This window comes from Otolemur garnettii, unplaced genomic scaffold, assembly GCF_000181295.1.
Source record: "Otolemur garnettii isolate 467f Iridium unplaced genomic scaffold, OtoGar3 scaffold00021, whole genome shotgun sequence".
Taxonomy (NCBI): Eukaryota; Metazoa; Chordata; class Mammalia; order Primates; family Galagidae; genus Otolemur; species Otolemur garnettii.
In genome coordinates this window covers 11,416,969-11,433,111 of record NW_003852416.1, presented here as the reverse complement: position 1 = coordinate 11,433,111, position 16,143 = coordinate 11,416,969, and the positions used below count along the sequence as shown (strand labels likewise).

The window sequence follows — 16,143 nt, the reverse complement described above, 5'->3', positions numbered from 1 at the left end:
AGACAGAGCGTGAAGCTGTCCCCCTGGGTAGAGTGCCCTGGTGTCACAGCTCACAACCTCCAACTCCTGGGCTTAAGCTATTCTCCTGCCTCAGCCTCCCAAGTAGCTGGGACTACAGGCACCTGCCACAACACCACGCTATTTTTTGGTTGTAGTTGTCATTGTTTGGCAGGCCTGGGCTGGATTTGAACCCGCCAGCTCTGGTATGTGTGGCTGGTGCCTTAGCCGCTTGAGCCACAGGCACCCAGCCAGCATATCCATGTTTACTCTTCACTTTTTAGTCTGTGTTTTTTTCCGTGTAGTCTTTGTCTTCACCTAAGACATGGCCAGTAAAATACATTGTAAGAATATTGTGCCTTGGGTAAAGTCAAACCATATTTTGTGTGTCTGCTTCAAGTCTGGCAACCTTAAGGTACAGTACAACCTCACCAATCTGGCTGACTTGTTTTAAATGAGGATCAAGTGCCTAATCTTTAGATTTAATGATTTGCTGAGTTTCAACCTCAGGTTTAATAGGCTTAATTTGTCAGTTGTTGTAGATTCTGTTGTATACATTTCTTTAGCCAGGAAAAAACTTATTTTAAACATTGATCGTAGTTCACTTCTCTCTAAGCTTGCCTGTTCTGTAACTTCTTCCTCTGTAAATCCTGGATTGCTGCTTTTAATAAATAACCATCTATCAAGTATTAAATAGGTAAAGGACAGTATTCACTTAGTACCCATAATTTTTTTTAAACTTTATTCAAATTAATGTGAGGGTACAATTTTTAGGTTACATTGTTCTCACTTCCAGGGCAAAGTTCCATTTGTAGAAGAGCCCCTCACCCCGGGGTGGGGGGTGTTATCCACCCTCACAATGTGCACGTTAGGTGAGATCTGCCTCCTGCCCTCCTTCCTGTCATACTTCCTCCTCCTGCTTCCCTCTACCCCAGAACTAGACGATATTAGTGTTTCATTGTTCTTAGGAACATGTCATTGTTTATATATTGATTACAAATTAGTATGAAGTACATTGGACATTTATTTTCCGTTCTTGTGCTACTTTACTAAGAAGAATGTATTTCGGTTTCATCCAGGTAAATGTAAAAGATGTGAAGTCCTTGTCTTTTTAATGGCTGAATAATATTCCATGGTAAACATATACCACAGTTTGATGATCCATTCATGGGTTGACAGGCACTTAGGTTGCTTCCACTATTTGGCAATTATGAATTGAGCTGCAGTAAACGTTCTAGTGTAGATGTCTTTGTGGTAAAAATGATTTATGTTCCTCTGGGTAGATACCTAGTAGTGGAATTGCAGGGTCAAATGGAAGGTCTACTTGGAGATCTTTGAGGATTCTCCATACTTCTCTCCAAAAAGTCTGGTATTAGTTTGCAATCCCAGCAGCAGTGTAGAAGTGTTCCCTTCTCTCCACATCCACTCTAGCATCTGGTGTTTTGGGACTTTGTAAAGTGGGCGAATCTTGCTGTGGTTAGGTGATATCTTAGAGTGGTTTTGATTTGCATTTCTCTGATGATGAACATTTTTTCATGTGTCTGTCATCCTCAGAGAAGTTTCTGTTCAAATCACTTGCCTACTTATAGAGAGGGTTGTTTGCACTTTTCTTAATGAGTTCTCTGTAGATTCTAGTTATCAGGCCTTTGATTCATAACATGCAAAAATCATCTCCTATTCTGAAAGCTGTCTGTTTGCTTTGTTTGTGGTACTCAGCTGTGCAAAAGCTTTTTAGCTTGATCAAGTCCCAGTTATTTATTTTTGGTGTTGTTGCAATTGCTAGGGGGTCTTCCTCATAAACTTCTTTCCCAGGCCAATGTCTTGAAGTGTTTTCCCCACATGTTCTTCTAGGATTTTTATTGTTTCGTGTCTTAAATTTATAGCACCAATAATTTTTTATTTTGTAGAGATGGGGTCTCGCTATGTTTCCCAGGCTGATCTTGAACTTCTGGCCTCAAGTGGTTCTCCCATGTAGGTCTTGCAAAGTGTTGGGATTATAGGTGTGAGCCACCACACCTGGCCTATCCATAATGTTTTTTGAATCCTTCCTGTGTCAACTCTGTGCTAGGTCTTGAGCTGCCCTGCCCTCAAGTTGGTCGCAGTACCATGAGAGATATATCAGGGACAGCTGTCTTTATAAGAAGTAGCATGTTTGAGGCAAGCCAGAGGGTGTGACATTTGAGGCTTTAAACTTTTCCCTGAAGGCTGATAGAAGGCTTTCCCTTCATAAATCCATCTTTGCAAGGTAGGTAAGACCAGGGCATTCCCCAGAATGAATAATGGCAGAGATGCGTGCAGACAAGAGTTACATTTCACCAACTTTGAGGGGCTCTCATTATTTTCGCAAGCATGGACACTATAGTCAGCATTTTTATCAAGTAGTTATCCATATTATATTAACACTTCTTTTTTTTTGAGACAGAGCCTCAAGCTGTCGGCCTAGGTAGAGTGCAGTGGTATCACAGCTCACAGCAACCTCCAACTCCTGGGCTTAAGTGATTCTCCTGCCTCAGCCTCCCAAGTAGCTGGGAGTACAGGTGCCCACCAGAATGCCCGGCTATTTTTTGGTTGTAGTTATCATTGTTGTTTGGCAGGCCCGGTCTGGATTCGAACCCGCCAGCTTTGGTGTATGTGGCTGACAACTTAGCTGCTTGAGCCACAAGTGCCGAGCCTGTGGTTTGGAAAAGAAAATCTGTGAGAGAATGAAAGCTACTTTTGAGCCCTCCTACAGTTCTAAAGACCATCTCTGCCTTAGGCTTTGTAACTCTGGGATGACAGACTGTTCCATGAAGTTAACTCCTGCCTAGGGCTCACACAACTCTTATCAACTTGGCTCTGGTTTGCTTTTTGTTCATGCCTTTTCTGCCCTTGAGTTTTGCTCCCTCAGCTGAATCTCTTGTACTATTTAGTTTTTCCCACAACTATCGTGGTTTTCTTTAACCCAGTGCTCCCATACTGCATGCAAAAATCGCCTATTATGAAAGTCATTTGTGATGAAAAAGACGGCTTCTCTGCTTACCTTTATCGCCACTAGTTGTATGACTTTATTTGCGTAACCCCCTTGAGTTTCAGTTTTCTCATCTGTAAAAGAGGCATAATGAGAGTTCCTGCCTGAGGGAGTTGTTGTGGGAAGTACGTGGGAGAAGTATATAAAGAGCATAACAGTCTGAATTATTCCAGTGGCACTTTAACTGCTTAGCAGCAGTGACTTCTCTGAGGACACAAAAGTTTGCATCATTGGTTTTTAATTTCTTTAACATTTTGTGCCTTTTCCTGTACCCTGTGATCGTGTCCTTGTCCGTGTCTCTCCATTACTTCTGGTGCTTTGTGTTTAGCCGTAAGTTTTTTGTTTTGTCTTGTTATTTCTACTTCAGTCATAAGTGAACCCCCATTACCTGGGTGTGTCCATTCAGCAGACCTGTATGGATGGTTTCAGTGGGACAGGCCCTGGGCTAGGGTCGGGCTGTGAAGTTGCTCCCCACTGAGTGGAGGGACCCTGGAAGTAGCCAGTTAGTATGTGTGTGTGAGAAGTTCTGTAAGGCGATTATTCAAAAAGAATTAGGGGAACACAGATGAAAGAGCTTTACATTTGTTCTGAGTAGATCAGGAAAGTATGGTAGATTTTTAACTAGGCCTGAATTCATGGTGGTGGGAACTGTTCATACAGAGACGGGTAAGTGCGGTGTATGAGGCATAAGTGGTTAAAGCCCAAGGCTGTGTTTCCTTCCCGCTACCACTCCAGTTCCATCATAGCAAGAAGACAAAGAGCAAGTATCACTTTCCAGACATAATTTCATTATTGCCTGCCTTAATAGTGAATAAAGAGTTCTGCTTTTTTTTTTTTTTCTTTTTTTTGCGGTTTTTGGCTGGGGCTGGGCATGAACCCACCACCTCCGGCATATGGGGCCGGCACCCCACTCTTTGAGCCACAGGTGCCACCCTTTATTTTCTTTGTGTATACAAAACGAGAAACAAACTTGAAGATCGCACACAACCTTAGGAAACAACATGTGAACGGTGTAGCCTGTAGCTCAAGTGGCTAAGGTGCCATTCACATAGACTGGAGCTGGTGGGTTCAGCTCCAGGTGAATCAGGCGTGGGCCTGCCAGACAATGACAACTACAACCAAAAAATGGCCAGGCGTTGTGGTGGGCGCCTATAATCCCAACTACTTGGGGGGCTGAGGCAAGAGAATCGCTTAACCCCAGGAGTTGGAGGTTGCTGTGAGCTGTGACACCACGGCACTCTACCCAGGGCAACAGCTTGAGACTCTGTCTCAAAAAAAAAAAAAAGAAAAAAGAAAACAACATGTGAGCGTGCCTCCTACAGTCAATTTCCTCTCCCCTTCTTCTCTTTCCTTCCTTTGATCACTTACTACAGGCCAGGCACTTTCCCAGGGTTCTCTCTTTTAATCTGGACAATTTAATGAGTTAAGACTTTCCTTATTTTATAGATGAGGACCCTGAGGCTCAAAGGAGTTTAGAAAACTGAAACAACAAAAAAAATTGTTTAAGATGCAGAGCCAGGAGGTGGGAGAGCTCTTCCTCTGCGCCAGGATATTTCCAAAGCTTCTGCTCCCCTCATCTTAAAATGAAGCATAGAGATGCTGCTGAGAACTAGAGCAGGTCCTGCCACAACATTGCCAATTAGCTGACTGCCACAGGCAGCGAAAACTTTCTGAGTAGATGAATCTGTGTTTGCTTTTAGCTTTACGATCTCTTGGTAGGCTCCTCCCGTCTGTTTTGTTTATATCTGCCAGTTGTCGTTCTGTGTGCCCAAGTACAAGCTAGTGGGGAATGTTCTAATGCAGAGGTGACAGAGGCATAACTATTTGAACGTATTTAAAAATCAAAGTCAAAATAGTTTGGGGAGTAGGCATAAGAATTGCCTAGGAAGGGGCATGAGGGAACTTTCTGGGGGCAAAGGTGATATCCTATATCTTGATATAAGTTTGGGTTACACTTAGATTTGTGCACCTCATCATACATTTCACCCTGAAAAGAAATCTGGAAGCAAATATTGAACTCTAGTTAATGATATGCATGTTAAAGTATTTGAGAAGTACAGTGATGTCTGCAGTTTACTTTTAAATGCATTAAAATACAATAGACTGATAGGTGGATAGAGGGATAGGTAAGAGACATTTGACAAAGCCAAGTTCAATAGTACATTACAGTGATCTGGGTAATGTTTACATGGTGCTCATTGTGGAATTCCTTCAAATTTGCTGTATTTTTGAAATTTTTGTAACTGTAATAGTAAATATATAAATGTTCAAAACAACTATTTATTATAATTTATTGGGGGTAATGCACTTGTAAAATGAGTTGACTGTTTTATATCCGTGGCCTCCTCCTTGAAGGGTTTTTGTTAATGCCTCCCTGGACTTCACTTAGACTAATTATCATGAGTTTTACCTAATTTAAACAGCTCAGACAGACCTTTTCTTTCTTTAGCCAACCTTGTAGGTGGGGAAGTTTTTTCCCTTAGCTTAGACATTTAAAGCTAGAATGTATGTCCCACAGAGATGAAGCTTGCCAAGCAAAGCTCATCTGTGTGGCTGTTTTAAGTCACTAATAGCTATACCACATTTCTAGAAGTTAGTGTTACTATCAGAGATTAAACTTGCCTCCTCCCACCTCCCATCCCAGCTATATCCTTGGCCAGATGATATGTGTTTAAAAGGGAAAACCCTTTTTTAAAAATTTTGTACTTCGGTTCAGCGCCCATAGCGCGGTGGTTACAGTGCCAGCCACATACACTGTGGGTGGCAGGTTCGAACCTCGCCCAGGCCAGCTAAACAACAATGACAACTGCAACAAAAAGTAGCCAGGCGTTGTGGCAGGCGCCTGTAGTCCCAGCTACTTGGGAGGTTGAGGCAAGAGAATCGCTTAAGCCTAAGAGTTGGAGGTTGCAGTGAGCTGTGACTCCACAGCACTCTACCAAGGGCGACATTGTGAGACTCTGTCTCAACAACAACAACAACAAAATTTGTACTTTATTTTCAGTCTGCCATGTATTTGAGACGCCTATTTTTTTTTTAAGCAAATCAAACTTTGTGCCTTCAGGATTCATAGCACTTTAGTTGGAAACAACTTCTCATTGTGCTGGTTTGAGTTCTGACACTTGAGAGCGTCTTAGTTTGGAACCTTATGGAATGTTTCTCTCACTCTTGTATTTGGAATAGACAACTTGTCTTCTTCTCTTCATTGGTTAAGCCCCAGACCTTAGTGGCACCCAGAATGATTGTCCTATCCATGTTGGGTTTGAGAATGTGCAGGCCTTGGGAGTGCGTGAACTCTTGAGCAGCTGACTTTGATTGGTGGGCAAAAAGGGAAAGGCCTGTAAGACAATGAATTCAATCATGGAGATACCTAGTTTCCTGTTTAAAAAAAGCAAAGAAAGCGAAAGTATGTTTTGAATTATTTTGTTCTAAAAGTGCTGTCTTTCTCTTTAACTTTCATAAAAGTAACCACTTTCATAAAAGTCATTCTAGGTACTGAGAATGCAGTGTAATAAAATGACATTTTACAAGATTTAAGTCAAACTAATATTTGAAATAAAATTGGAGTGCCAGGGCAGGAATAAGCCTGTAGTATAGCTGTTAAATTGCTGACCCTGAGCAGAGAATGTTCTTTAAATCCTACAAAACTGAGTGATATGAGGGAAAGAGAAATTTGATTACTTGAAGATTGGATCCATAGAAGATTGGATCTGTAAATTTACATGAATCCCTAAAAGAGGCAGGCATATGTGAGTACCAGGTAAGGTCTGGACTAACCATGAAAAACCTGCTTTTCTGCATAACTATGGTGAAAGCATTGGTTCCCAACAACTCTCACGTTTATAAAAGGATTTTTTAAAGGGACTAACTACACATCGGGCAAGTAGCTCTGTAGTCCAAAATGTATTGGCAGAGTTCAACATACTGGGGGCATGTGGATTCCTAAGAATGTCACACCTTGTCTGTGCCAATCAATCAAGAATGTCTATTCTTGATACTAAATGTGATATCACCAGCAGACTTTCCTCTCTATTGGAAGAGTGATATTCCGAAGGGAGAATATTTTTCATGTATTTTGCTCTTTCTGTGATGAGGGCATTTTTATGTTTTTTTTCTTTTTTTTTTAGGCTGTGAAATAATACTGGGAAGTCCCAAGAGAAGTAGATCTGGATTTCATTTTGTCTCTTCAACTCTGTGTGATCTTGCGCACATTCCTGACATGTTACAAACTGCTTGTGTCTCCGAATGTGCGGTATCAATTTTCAGTGGTGAAAGCCCCAAAAGGAAACAGACTGATTCTTCCATGCACAAACAGCTGGGCAGTTGTGGATGGAATTAATTGCTGATATATATTGGCTATGTTTTTCTTCTCTTGTCATTTCCTTTGCAGCTGTGAAAGTGAGGTCTGACTTGAAAACAGACATTTCCAGCAGTGCAAATCCAAAAAGTATCAAGCTGAGATTCTTCTAATATAATAAACAACTGTTACCTTTGAGTTGTTCAGTTTGGGGGTAAGTTGAAAAGGAGCAAGGAGTGGAAGCAGGTGATTCATGATCATGTATATGGTTGGAAAAATTATTCATCAGCCACCTGCACTATTAGAGGAGTATTTTGGAATGGTTTGTTATCACACACAGCAAGAAGGACTTCATAATCGATTCAACAAAGGCTGGATCAATCAGCACCCCTCCCCCAGGATGGTGAGAGAGGGTGTTCTAGGCCATCTCTCACAATATTGAAATGTTCTGTATTCCAGGCTGATTTATTGTTCCAATGTGAGGGGGTAGCAGTTGGCTAGGATAGTGTGACAACATGCATCATTAAAAATAATATTTTCCTGGTCTTCTTTCAAAGCTTTTTCCATTGTTCATTTAAAATTCTATGTAAGCAGTCTGTAGTTTATTTTTTACATGCTTGGATATTTTACTTGGAGAAATTTATTTTTCAATCACGATTATAGGAATTCAGTTAAAAATAACTAGTGGTTGTGTTTCTGAATGCATATTCAGAAAGTATTGACTAAAATCACTTTGAATAAGAATCAGATGTTTGATAATAGTTTCAGTAACTGATGGATTATTTTAGACCCAATTAAAGATTTTTAGGCAATGTATATTCCTCTTATGGAAAAAATTTTAAAGTTCTTATGAAATTATTTGAAAAAGTGGGTGTTCACAAAATTTTTTAAAGTACAGTCTTATTAGTGGTTTTTATTAAAATAACTTTACCTTTTATGTGTCCGTTTCAATCCTACCAAAGCAAATTCTTAAATGACATCCATTGTTTTTGAAGGCAGCTCTTGGTAGTTGATAATAAAATGTTTTTATTGTTTCTGCGTTGTTAGGAGACCTAGAACATTGATGAGAAGCGAAAGTAGATAATTTGTGTTCATGGTCGAGTCCTCTGCGGATAGGCCAAAGTAATGTTTTAGAATAAGCAATGCCGCTGACACCTTGAGATATGTAAAAGCTGCTGTTTCTAAACTTAGAAGTTGGCATGGTTGGACTTCCTTTATAGTGGTCCACTTCCACCTGATATTCTGCCCTGTCGGTTGAACTGCCCTGATCTGTCTCACGTTTTGTCTTCACTTCCTTCATGAAGACAAAATGAGTCTATAGTTCACTTCAAGGTAGGAAGGCTAATCTACAAACATGAACTTTTCTCATTTTCTTGAGAAGGATTAACCAATTAATTGTGACTGAGGCTCTGAAAAATGTGGCAATTTTAATGTGCAGTTTGCTCTCACTGAAGCCTTGCTGGGTGTGTTACTTCCCCACAGTGGGCTCCACCCTTGCTTTAACCACACTGAGTGTGGATATTGTGCTGTTTAAAACAAAGTTCATTTTTAGGGCAGCATTGCATCAGAATTGCCACACAAAAACCAGCTTTAAGAAATGTACAGCTTCATTTTTTTGTAAGTAATAGATTGTCTATTGTAATACTGATAGCTCACAGTTTAGGGGGAAGCATAGACAGGATAGATGGTTAATTTGGGGCCAGCTGCTAGTAACATGCAATATTCTTCTTTGGGAGGAGCCTGTGGCTTTATCATTCAACTAAATTTTTTTTCTTTTAGTTCACTTATTTGCTTTTTTCCCCTTAAACAGTTTACTGAATGATTGTTTTGAAATGTTTGGGAGATGGCAACTTTTTAAATAAAGAGAAATACTGGTAGTCTCTAAAATGTGTTAATTACTTAACATAAAAATGTTCAAAGTGATGTTTTATACTGAATTGATTGGACCCCTTAATAGCATAATCTGGCAATACTGTGTTTCGAGACATCGTGGCATGAACTTTGTGTGTAAGAGTGGGTTCATTGAATTAAAAAAAAGGCAGCATCTAAAGAGCCTTTCATTTCTGTAATAATGATGCTTTGTCCTGTTGCTGTTGGGGATTTGTCAGAAGAGTTGGGGCAGGCTGCAGCCCAGAGTTCTGTTCCATGCCTTGTCACTTCCATGCCTCAGTGTTCTTTCTAGAGTTTGTGACATGAATGGTAAGTTGAAATATAGGAGAATTATTGTTGCTCTGTACAGTCAGCGGTCAGCAATTTGTTTCTTTGCAAAATGGGGTCTGTCTGACCTACCCCCTTCACATATTGGGGTTCTGTTTGCCAATGAGTTTTAAATGCCTGATTGAATTCTTCGCTGACTGAAGTGGGAACGTGGAAGGAAGCTGTGCTTTGTGGTGTCTGTACTGACTGTTGTTTTCCTCTAGTGTGTATTCCTTGTATACTCTTTGGGGTATACACACCCATTCTGTGCAAGCAAATTGAACAGTCTGCTTCAGTGGACACCAGAGCTGAACATGTAAATGGCAAATTGTTGTAAAGCTTGCGGGGGTGACATTGTGTCGTTTCTTTTGAACTTAGACTTCCTAGCATCTCTTTGCTTCAGCTTCCTCTTTGTAACTTGGTAGTAATTGTATTTAGCCATCTTTTAACTTCCCAAGGGTGTAAGTATAAAGTACAAGCATGGTATCATAGAAAAAAGTGCTAGCCTAGGAATCAACAGACTGTTTTGTTTCTTTGGACATTAGTTTCTTTACCTATAAAATTAAGAATTTGGGTTAGCTTTCCAAGATCGTCTCCAGCTTACAGTACCCCACCTTTCTTTGTAAAGATGTGTCTTTTCCAAAAATGCTAAAGGGCTTGTACTAGAATTGAGGGGGAAAAAATGGTTAGCTGTTAAATGAGAATTATTTTTTTAATAACTGACTTGAAAACTAAAGCTTTACTTTAAATAGTGTATGCGGTAAGACCACACGTATGGAGCATATTGCAAGGGTACAAGTCAAATCTATCAAGTATAGAACATAAATGTATTAACACAATAATCAAGTAAATGAGGTAAAAGCTTCATTAATTAGTTTGATGTAAGCACTCCAAATTGTATAAAAAAATCAACATATTGTACCCCACAAATGCATAAGTGTATTTATCATCTATGTGTATATGACTTCATAAAAGGAAAAAAAAAAAGAGTTAGAAATTTGCTTCATAGTATCTGAGTAGAACTAGCTATGTAAATCATATCACCAAGAAAATTAATTTTCAAGTTGAAACTAGGACACAAGTGTTGTGTAGACCATTCCTTAAGCATTACCTAATCTGTGTAGCATTACTAGTTGTGTGGCCTGGGGTAAATGGCATTCAAACTTTTTCTTAGCGTATTTTGCATCATGACCCAATCTTGACATACATGTAACATACAGGAACATACCACTTAAATCTCTGAAATCTTTTTTTTTTTTTTTTTTTTTTGAGACAGAGCCTCAAGCTGTCCCCCTGGGCAGAGTGCCATGGCATTACAGCTCACAGCAACCTCCAATTCCAGGGCTCAAGCGAGTCTCCTGCCTCCGCCTCCCAAGTAGCTGGGACCAAAGGCGCCCGCCACAACGCCCGGCTATTTTTTGGTTGCAGCCGTCATTGTTGCTTGGCGGGTCCGGGCTGGGGATTCGAACCCGCCACCTTAGGTGTACGTGGCTGGCGCCTTAGCCGGTTGAGCTATAGGCGCCGAGCCTGAAATCTTTTACAGCACAGAAAACACTGTTATTTTCTATTCTGTTTCGTTTTTAAAAGTGGTTTCAGTCCACTGACCTAACACTAGTAGGAGAATGCAGTTAAACTTAGACTTTATAATTGGACCACTGCAAAGCTTGCCAATCAGTTTGCTGTTAAATATTGAAATAAGAAGATTTTTATTTGGAACTTTTATAGAAAATCAATAATTAATATCTCCAATAATAGGGGCGGCGCCTATGGCTCAAAGGAGTGAGGCACCAGCCCCATATGCTGGAGGTGGTGGGTTCAAGCCCAGCCCTGGCCAAAAACTGCCCCCTCCCAAAAAAAATATATATGTATGTATCTCCAATAATACTCATCTTATCTCTTGCAATAATTAATATAAAGAAAATGTCATGAAAATTTTTTACTAAGCCCTTTCTCTCTGCCCCCCAATTAATTTTATCTTATTTATGCTTGCCCTGTATTAGTGAAAACTAATGCACATACCATGATGTGAGAAGAGTCGGGAAGTCTTTCCTAGAGAATTAGGTAGAATGTGTCATGTCCATCTAGAGTGTCAGATTACTATTGATAACCCCCTTCTTCATCTGTGTCACTAGAGAGTTGTCTCCCAGGGCTCTACAGAAGATTTTTCTGCTTTAATGTACTTTATAAATGTATTAATTTTATCTAAAATTATGCAGGTGATAAAAAAGATAATATAAAATGTCATATGACAAACTATCTTTCCCATCTAATCCCTCCTCTCAGAGAGGCGTTTATTTTTTCCAGAAAATGTCTGTGAATGTGTGTTTATATATGTATGTATACCTGGACATCTTTTTTAATCCATATAAAATTATACAACACATACCATTTTGTACACATATCTACTTCATTCCTGGTTGTGTGTGTGTGTGTGTTTTTAAGAAAGTCTCACTCTGTCCCCCAGGCTAGAGTATGATTTGTCAGCCTAGCTCACAGCAACCTCAAACTTCTGGGCTCAAGCAATTCTCTTGCCTTAGCCTTCTGAGTAGCTGGAACCGCAGGTTCCCATCATAGTTTTATGAGGGATTGGGGGTCCACTTTGGCTCAGGCTAATCGCAAATTCCTGAGATCAAGGAATCTTCCCACCTTGGCCTCACAAGAGTGGTAGGATTACAGGCATGAGCCGCCTTGCCTGGCCATCTATCTCGTTCTTTTTAATGGCTATATATTACTTCGATGTACAGATGGGTATACTCTAATTTGGTTATTTCTCTTTTGGTGGATATCTAGGTTATCTTAAAATTTGTTCTTATCTCTCCTCTATCAGATGTACTTATGCTATCTCTTTTTCTACCTCCATTGGGAACAGAACTTAGAACTCAGGTGGTATAGGGAAGGTACAGTAGTGCTGTGTGGCAATGGAGAAACCTTTCACCATCTTCTCTTTGTCGGACGCTGAACTAGGGCCCTGAGAGAGTGCGGAAGAACTGCCTTGGAAGGGAGCCAGCAGGATCAGTGAAAGAACGTTGGGTTCAGACTCAGGTAATTTGGGTATGGGATTATGGGCAGGTCACCTAATCTCCTAGGTCCTCAGTTTTACCATCTATAAAATGAAAGGTTGAAATAGATGACTTTTAATGTCCCTTCCAACTTTAATATTTATGTAGGGTTGTGGTTTTTTTTTTTTTTGGTCGAAATATTGATTTAAGCTGTATAACACCATTTTTGTATATATTTTGTGGTCTGTAATTTATTTGGCCTACTCTGTGGCTGAGCTTTTGAAAGTTTATACATGTACAAAAGGAAAGTCATAATATTCTATTTTACATAAACTACTTTCTAAAAAATTATTTCAAAAATGTAAAACCCATTCTAAGAGTAAAAGCAAATCCTTTTTATTAAGCTTGAATACTTCAGGAAGTAGATTATGAGTGAGGTGATATTTGTTTTTTAAATGGATCCTTATAATTTTCACTGATTCCAACCATTCAGAGATAATCCCAGGGCTTTGAAACTTGGCTTTAGCTTTCTTGTTTAAATTGTTTTCATATTCTTGCTTGCTAATCCATCTCCTTGTTTTGTTGAATGCTGAAATTGACGTTACTTGATATAACTGAAGTTTTCTCATTTGGCACTGAGGAAGGCAGCCTTAGGGGTGAACTGTAAGCTATTATCCTGCCAGCAAAGTTATAAAGTTACACAGCAAAGTTATAAAGTAACAGAAGCAGGAATTTTTGCCACATCACACGTAGGATGTTTAGCATTACCTGTTTCACAATTTTAGTCTCAGTCAAATGACAGCTGTTCTAAAAGCAGAATGGTATAGGAACTTCATCATTTGATTTGGGTAATTACAACTGGAAGAGAAAAAGACATTTTCTTGGCTTGGAGGTAGGGGAGTTCATGTGTGTTTGTGTGCTGGTTACCCTGGTTTCTTGGCAGAAAGCTTTGGATACACCTTAAATAAGTATACTTTTCTACAATCTGAAATATTATTATCCAAGTAATGCTAGGTAATTATATTACTGGTATTCCATGCTAATTTTTATATAAATTGTCTGACATATGGTTCTGTTTAGCAAAATGTATTGAACACCTTCTAGGAGCCAAGTACTGCATTAAATAGTGGGGGTACTTCCTACGTGACTGAGATGGTTTTTCTAGAATCTACTAAAATGTAACTCCTATTTTTTCTATCATAGGAGTCTTCTAATGTGGTGACTGGAACTTGGCAAAGAAAGTTCTGTAAATTTGAGTCTGTAAAAATAGATAAAAACAGAGGTTATTTTCAGCGTTTTAAAGGGGAGCATTAATGTCCTGTTAGAGCAGTGTGGCTTACTCTATAGAGGCATACTCTTTTTTTGTATGTAGGTCTGCTAGTGACATCAGTTTCTTACTAATCAAACTCTAAATGAAATAAACAATGTTGTAGTGCTTGGACTAATTGAGCCTCGATTTTTGCCTACTAAATTATATCTGAGGTCCAAAAACTTGTTCTAATTGTTGTGCTTCATAGATCATGACTTTTAAACAATTGCTTGTATAAAACCGAGCTTGAAAATGGTCCCATTGTCTTGCTGACACATCCCCATAGCTTTTTTCGTCCAATTACCCCATCTATTGTGGCATTTACAACTAAGGAAATTCTCTGTAGGTAGGATACACAGGATGTCTACAGGATGTAACGACCTTTGTCTAAAACATTTGAAGCTGTTTTAGGGAAACAGTTCTATGGTAGCAAAATCAGTCAAATAGGTTCTAGTTTGAGCTGAAGCAGAAAGGCATTTTAAACAGGGCAGGGTGGGGGGGAAGGGGGGTAGGAGGTCTCATCATTACTCTGGTCTGCTATGCAAGCCCAAAAGGGACTGCTGTTTCTCCTTTGCAGCCCAGCACTTGGCTATGGTCCCGTGACACACAGTGGGAACTTGCTCCCTATCAGGAAGTGCTGTTTTCAATGTGTTATCTTGTTAAGCCAACAAACAACAGGCTACTAACGTTTTAGAACAAGTAGCATGACCAAGCCAGTATTTGCTTTGTTTTGAGTATTATTCTTTAAAAAAAAAAAAAAAAAACTTTGGGACTTCAGAATACATTTGACTATCAGTGACTGTAAAGTCATGACAGTTAAAAAGAACAGAGAAGAAGAAAGTCTTACAATATTGGTGATGAACTTTGACAGGCTTACTCTATTCACTTCCTGTGCATTGAGAGACAAGAATAAATTAAATGATTTCAAACATCTTTTGCGTATAAAAAAGTCATTTAAAGCCTGACTTGGCTAGGCATGGTGGTTCACATTGGGAGGCCAAAGCCAGAGGATTGCTTGAGTCCAGGAGTTCACGACCAGCTTGGACATAATAGGCAACAGAGCGAGACCTTCTCTCTACAAAAATTAGAAAAATTAGATGGGCTTTATGGTGTACACCTATAGTCCCAGCTACTCAGGAAGTGAGGCAGGATTGTTTAAACCTAGGAGTTTGAGGTTGCAGTAAGCTGTGGTGATACCAGTGCCCTGTAGTTTGGGCAATAGAGCAAGACTGTGTCTCCAAAAAAAAAAAAAAAAAAAAGCCTGTTTTAAGTTTTGGAAGCCACGACATAAAACTTGTATTTAAAAAAAAAAGTCTCAAGCTCAAGTTCTCCCTCTTCTGAGATGTCCTATTTAGTCTTGGCTTTTTATGTTTAAAATATATTTGGTAGTACTGCTTATTTGCAGATTGGCAACTTTTTGAAAGCTCTGTTATCGTCATAGGACTAGGAAGAAAACTCCATTGAATGGGCGCTCAGTTAATATCAAATAAGTACTATAATTATGTGATAAAAACACAATAAAATTGCAGAGCTAGAAGGGAGCCCAGAGTGATCTAGTCAAGCATCCTCATTTTTATATGTGGAGAAATTCAGACCTCATCATGGAAGTCTTCCTTTACTGCATTCATCCAGAATTCTCCTTATCGGTAATCTTCAACAGCTATTAGAGATCTCATATCTTTCGTTATAAATTGGTTTTTACTGTCAGTGCTCTTTCCATGTGGACATGTTTGAGGTCACTAGATGGTGAAACTGGAAAGTCCTGAAGGGCGGAATCAGACCTGTGCCTTATGTTTCCTGCTACCCTTTGCCTAACACCGGAATTAATGTTTGCTGATTGATGGGATTAATGGGGTTTGTTATTGGTTGTTTGAAAAAGAATATTTTTCAAATATTTTTACCTGGTCTCAAAACATGGTACTGTCGATTTTTTAAAAATTGTTCTTTTTGTACTTTTATGCTTTTTTGTGTGATTATTTTTTCAGTCAGCTTAAGACATTTTATATGCAGATCACAATACTTATCACCTCAGATAGCTCAGGTACTTGGCCAGTCTTATCAAACCACGCTTAGACAAGTTTTCAAAGGTTGCATGAGATTCTCTGCCCTGGTTTATTCTGAGACAAGCAGAGAATGTGGTATTGCAAGTCAGTAGCCCCAGCCACCTCACTGAGTTAATAAACTTTTACCTGTGTAACTCCAAGTGGATAGTAAAGAAAGGAAAAAGATGTTGACACAGTTAACTGGGAACAGACAAACATACTCCAATAATTTAATGGCAGCACAGACTATAACAAAGTGCTTGGGGAACACTAAGTAGGGGAGAGTGCTAATTCTGATG

At 39.4% G+C, this 16,143-nt stretch overlaps 1 protein-coding gene across 2 annotated transcripts in view; it reads left to right on the top strand.

Moving 5' to 3' along the window:
• Positions 1–16,143, top strand: part of ADD3 (adducin 3) — a 154,788-nt gene that overhangs the window by 77,523 nt on the left and 61,122 nt on the right. The window contains exon 1 of one of the 2 annotated variants that reach the window (XM_023511616.1): positions 12,484–12,536. The exons of the other annotated variant lie outside the window; for it this stretch is intronic. The gene's annotated coding sequence lies outside the window, so the exon portion shown is untranslated. Of the gene's footprint in view, positions 1–12,483; positions 12,537–16,143 lie in introns of those variants that run through there. 2 annotated transcript variants of the gene reach the window in all.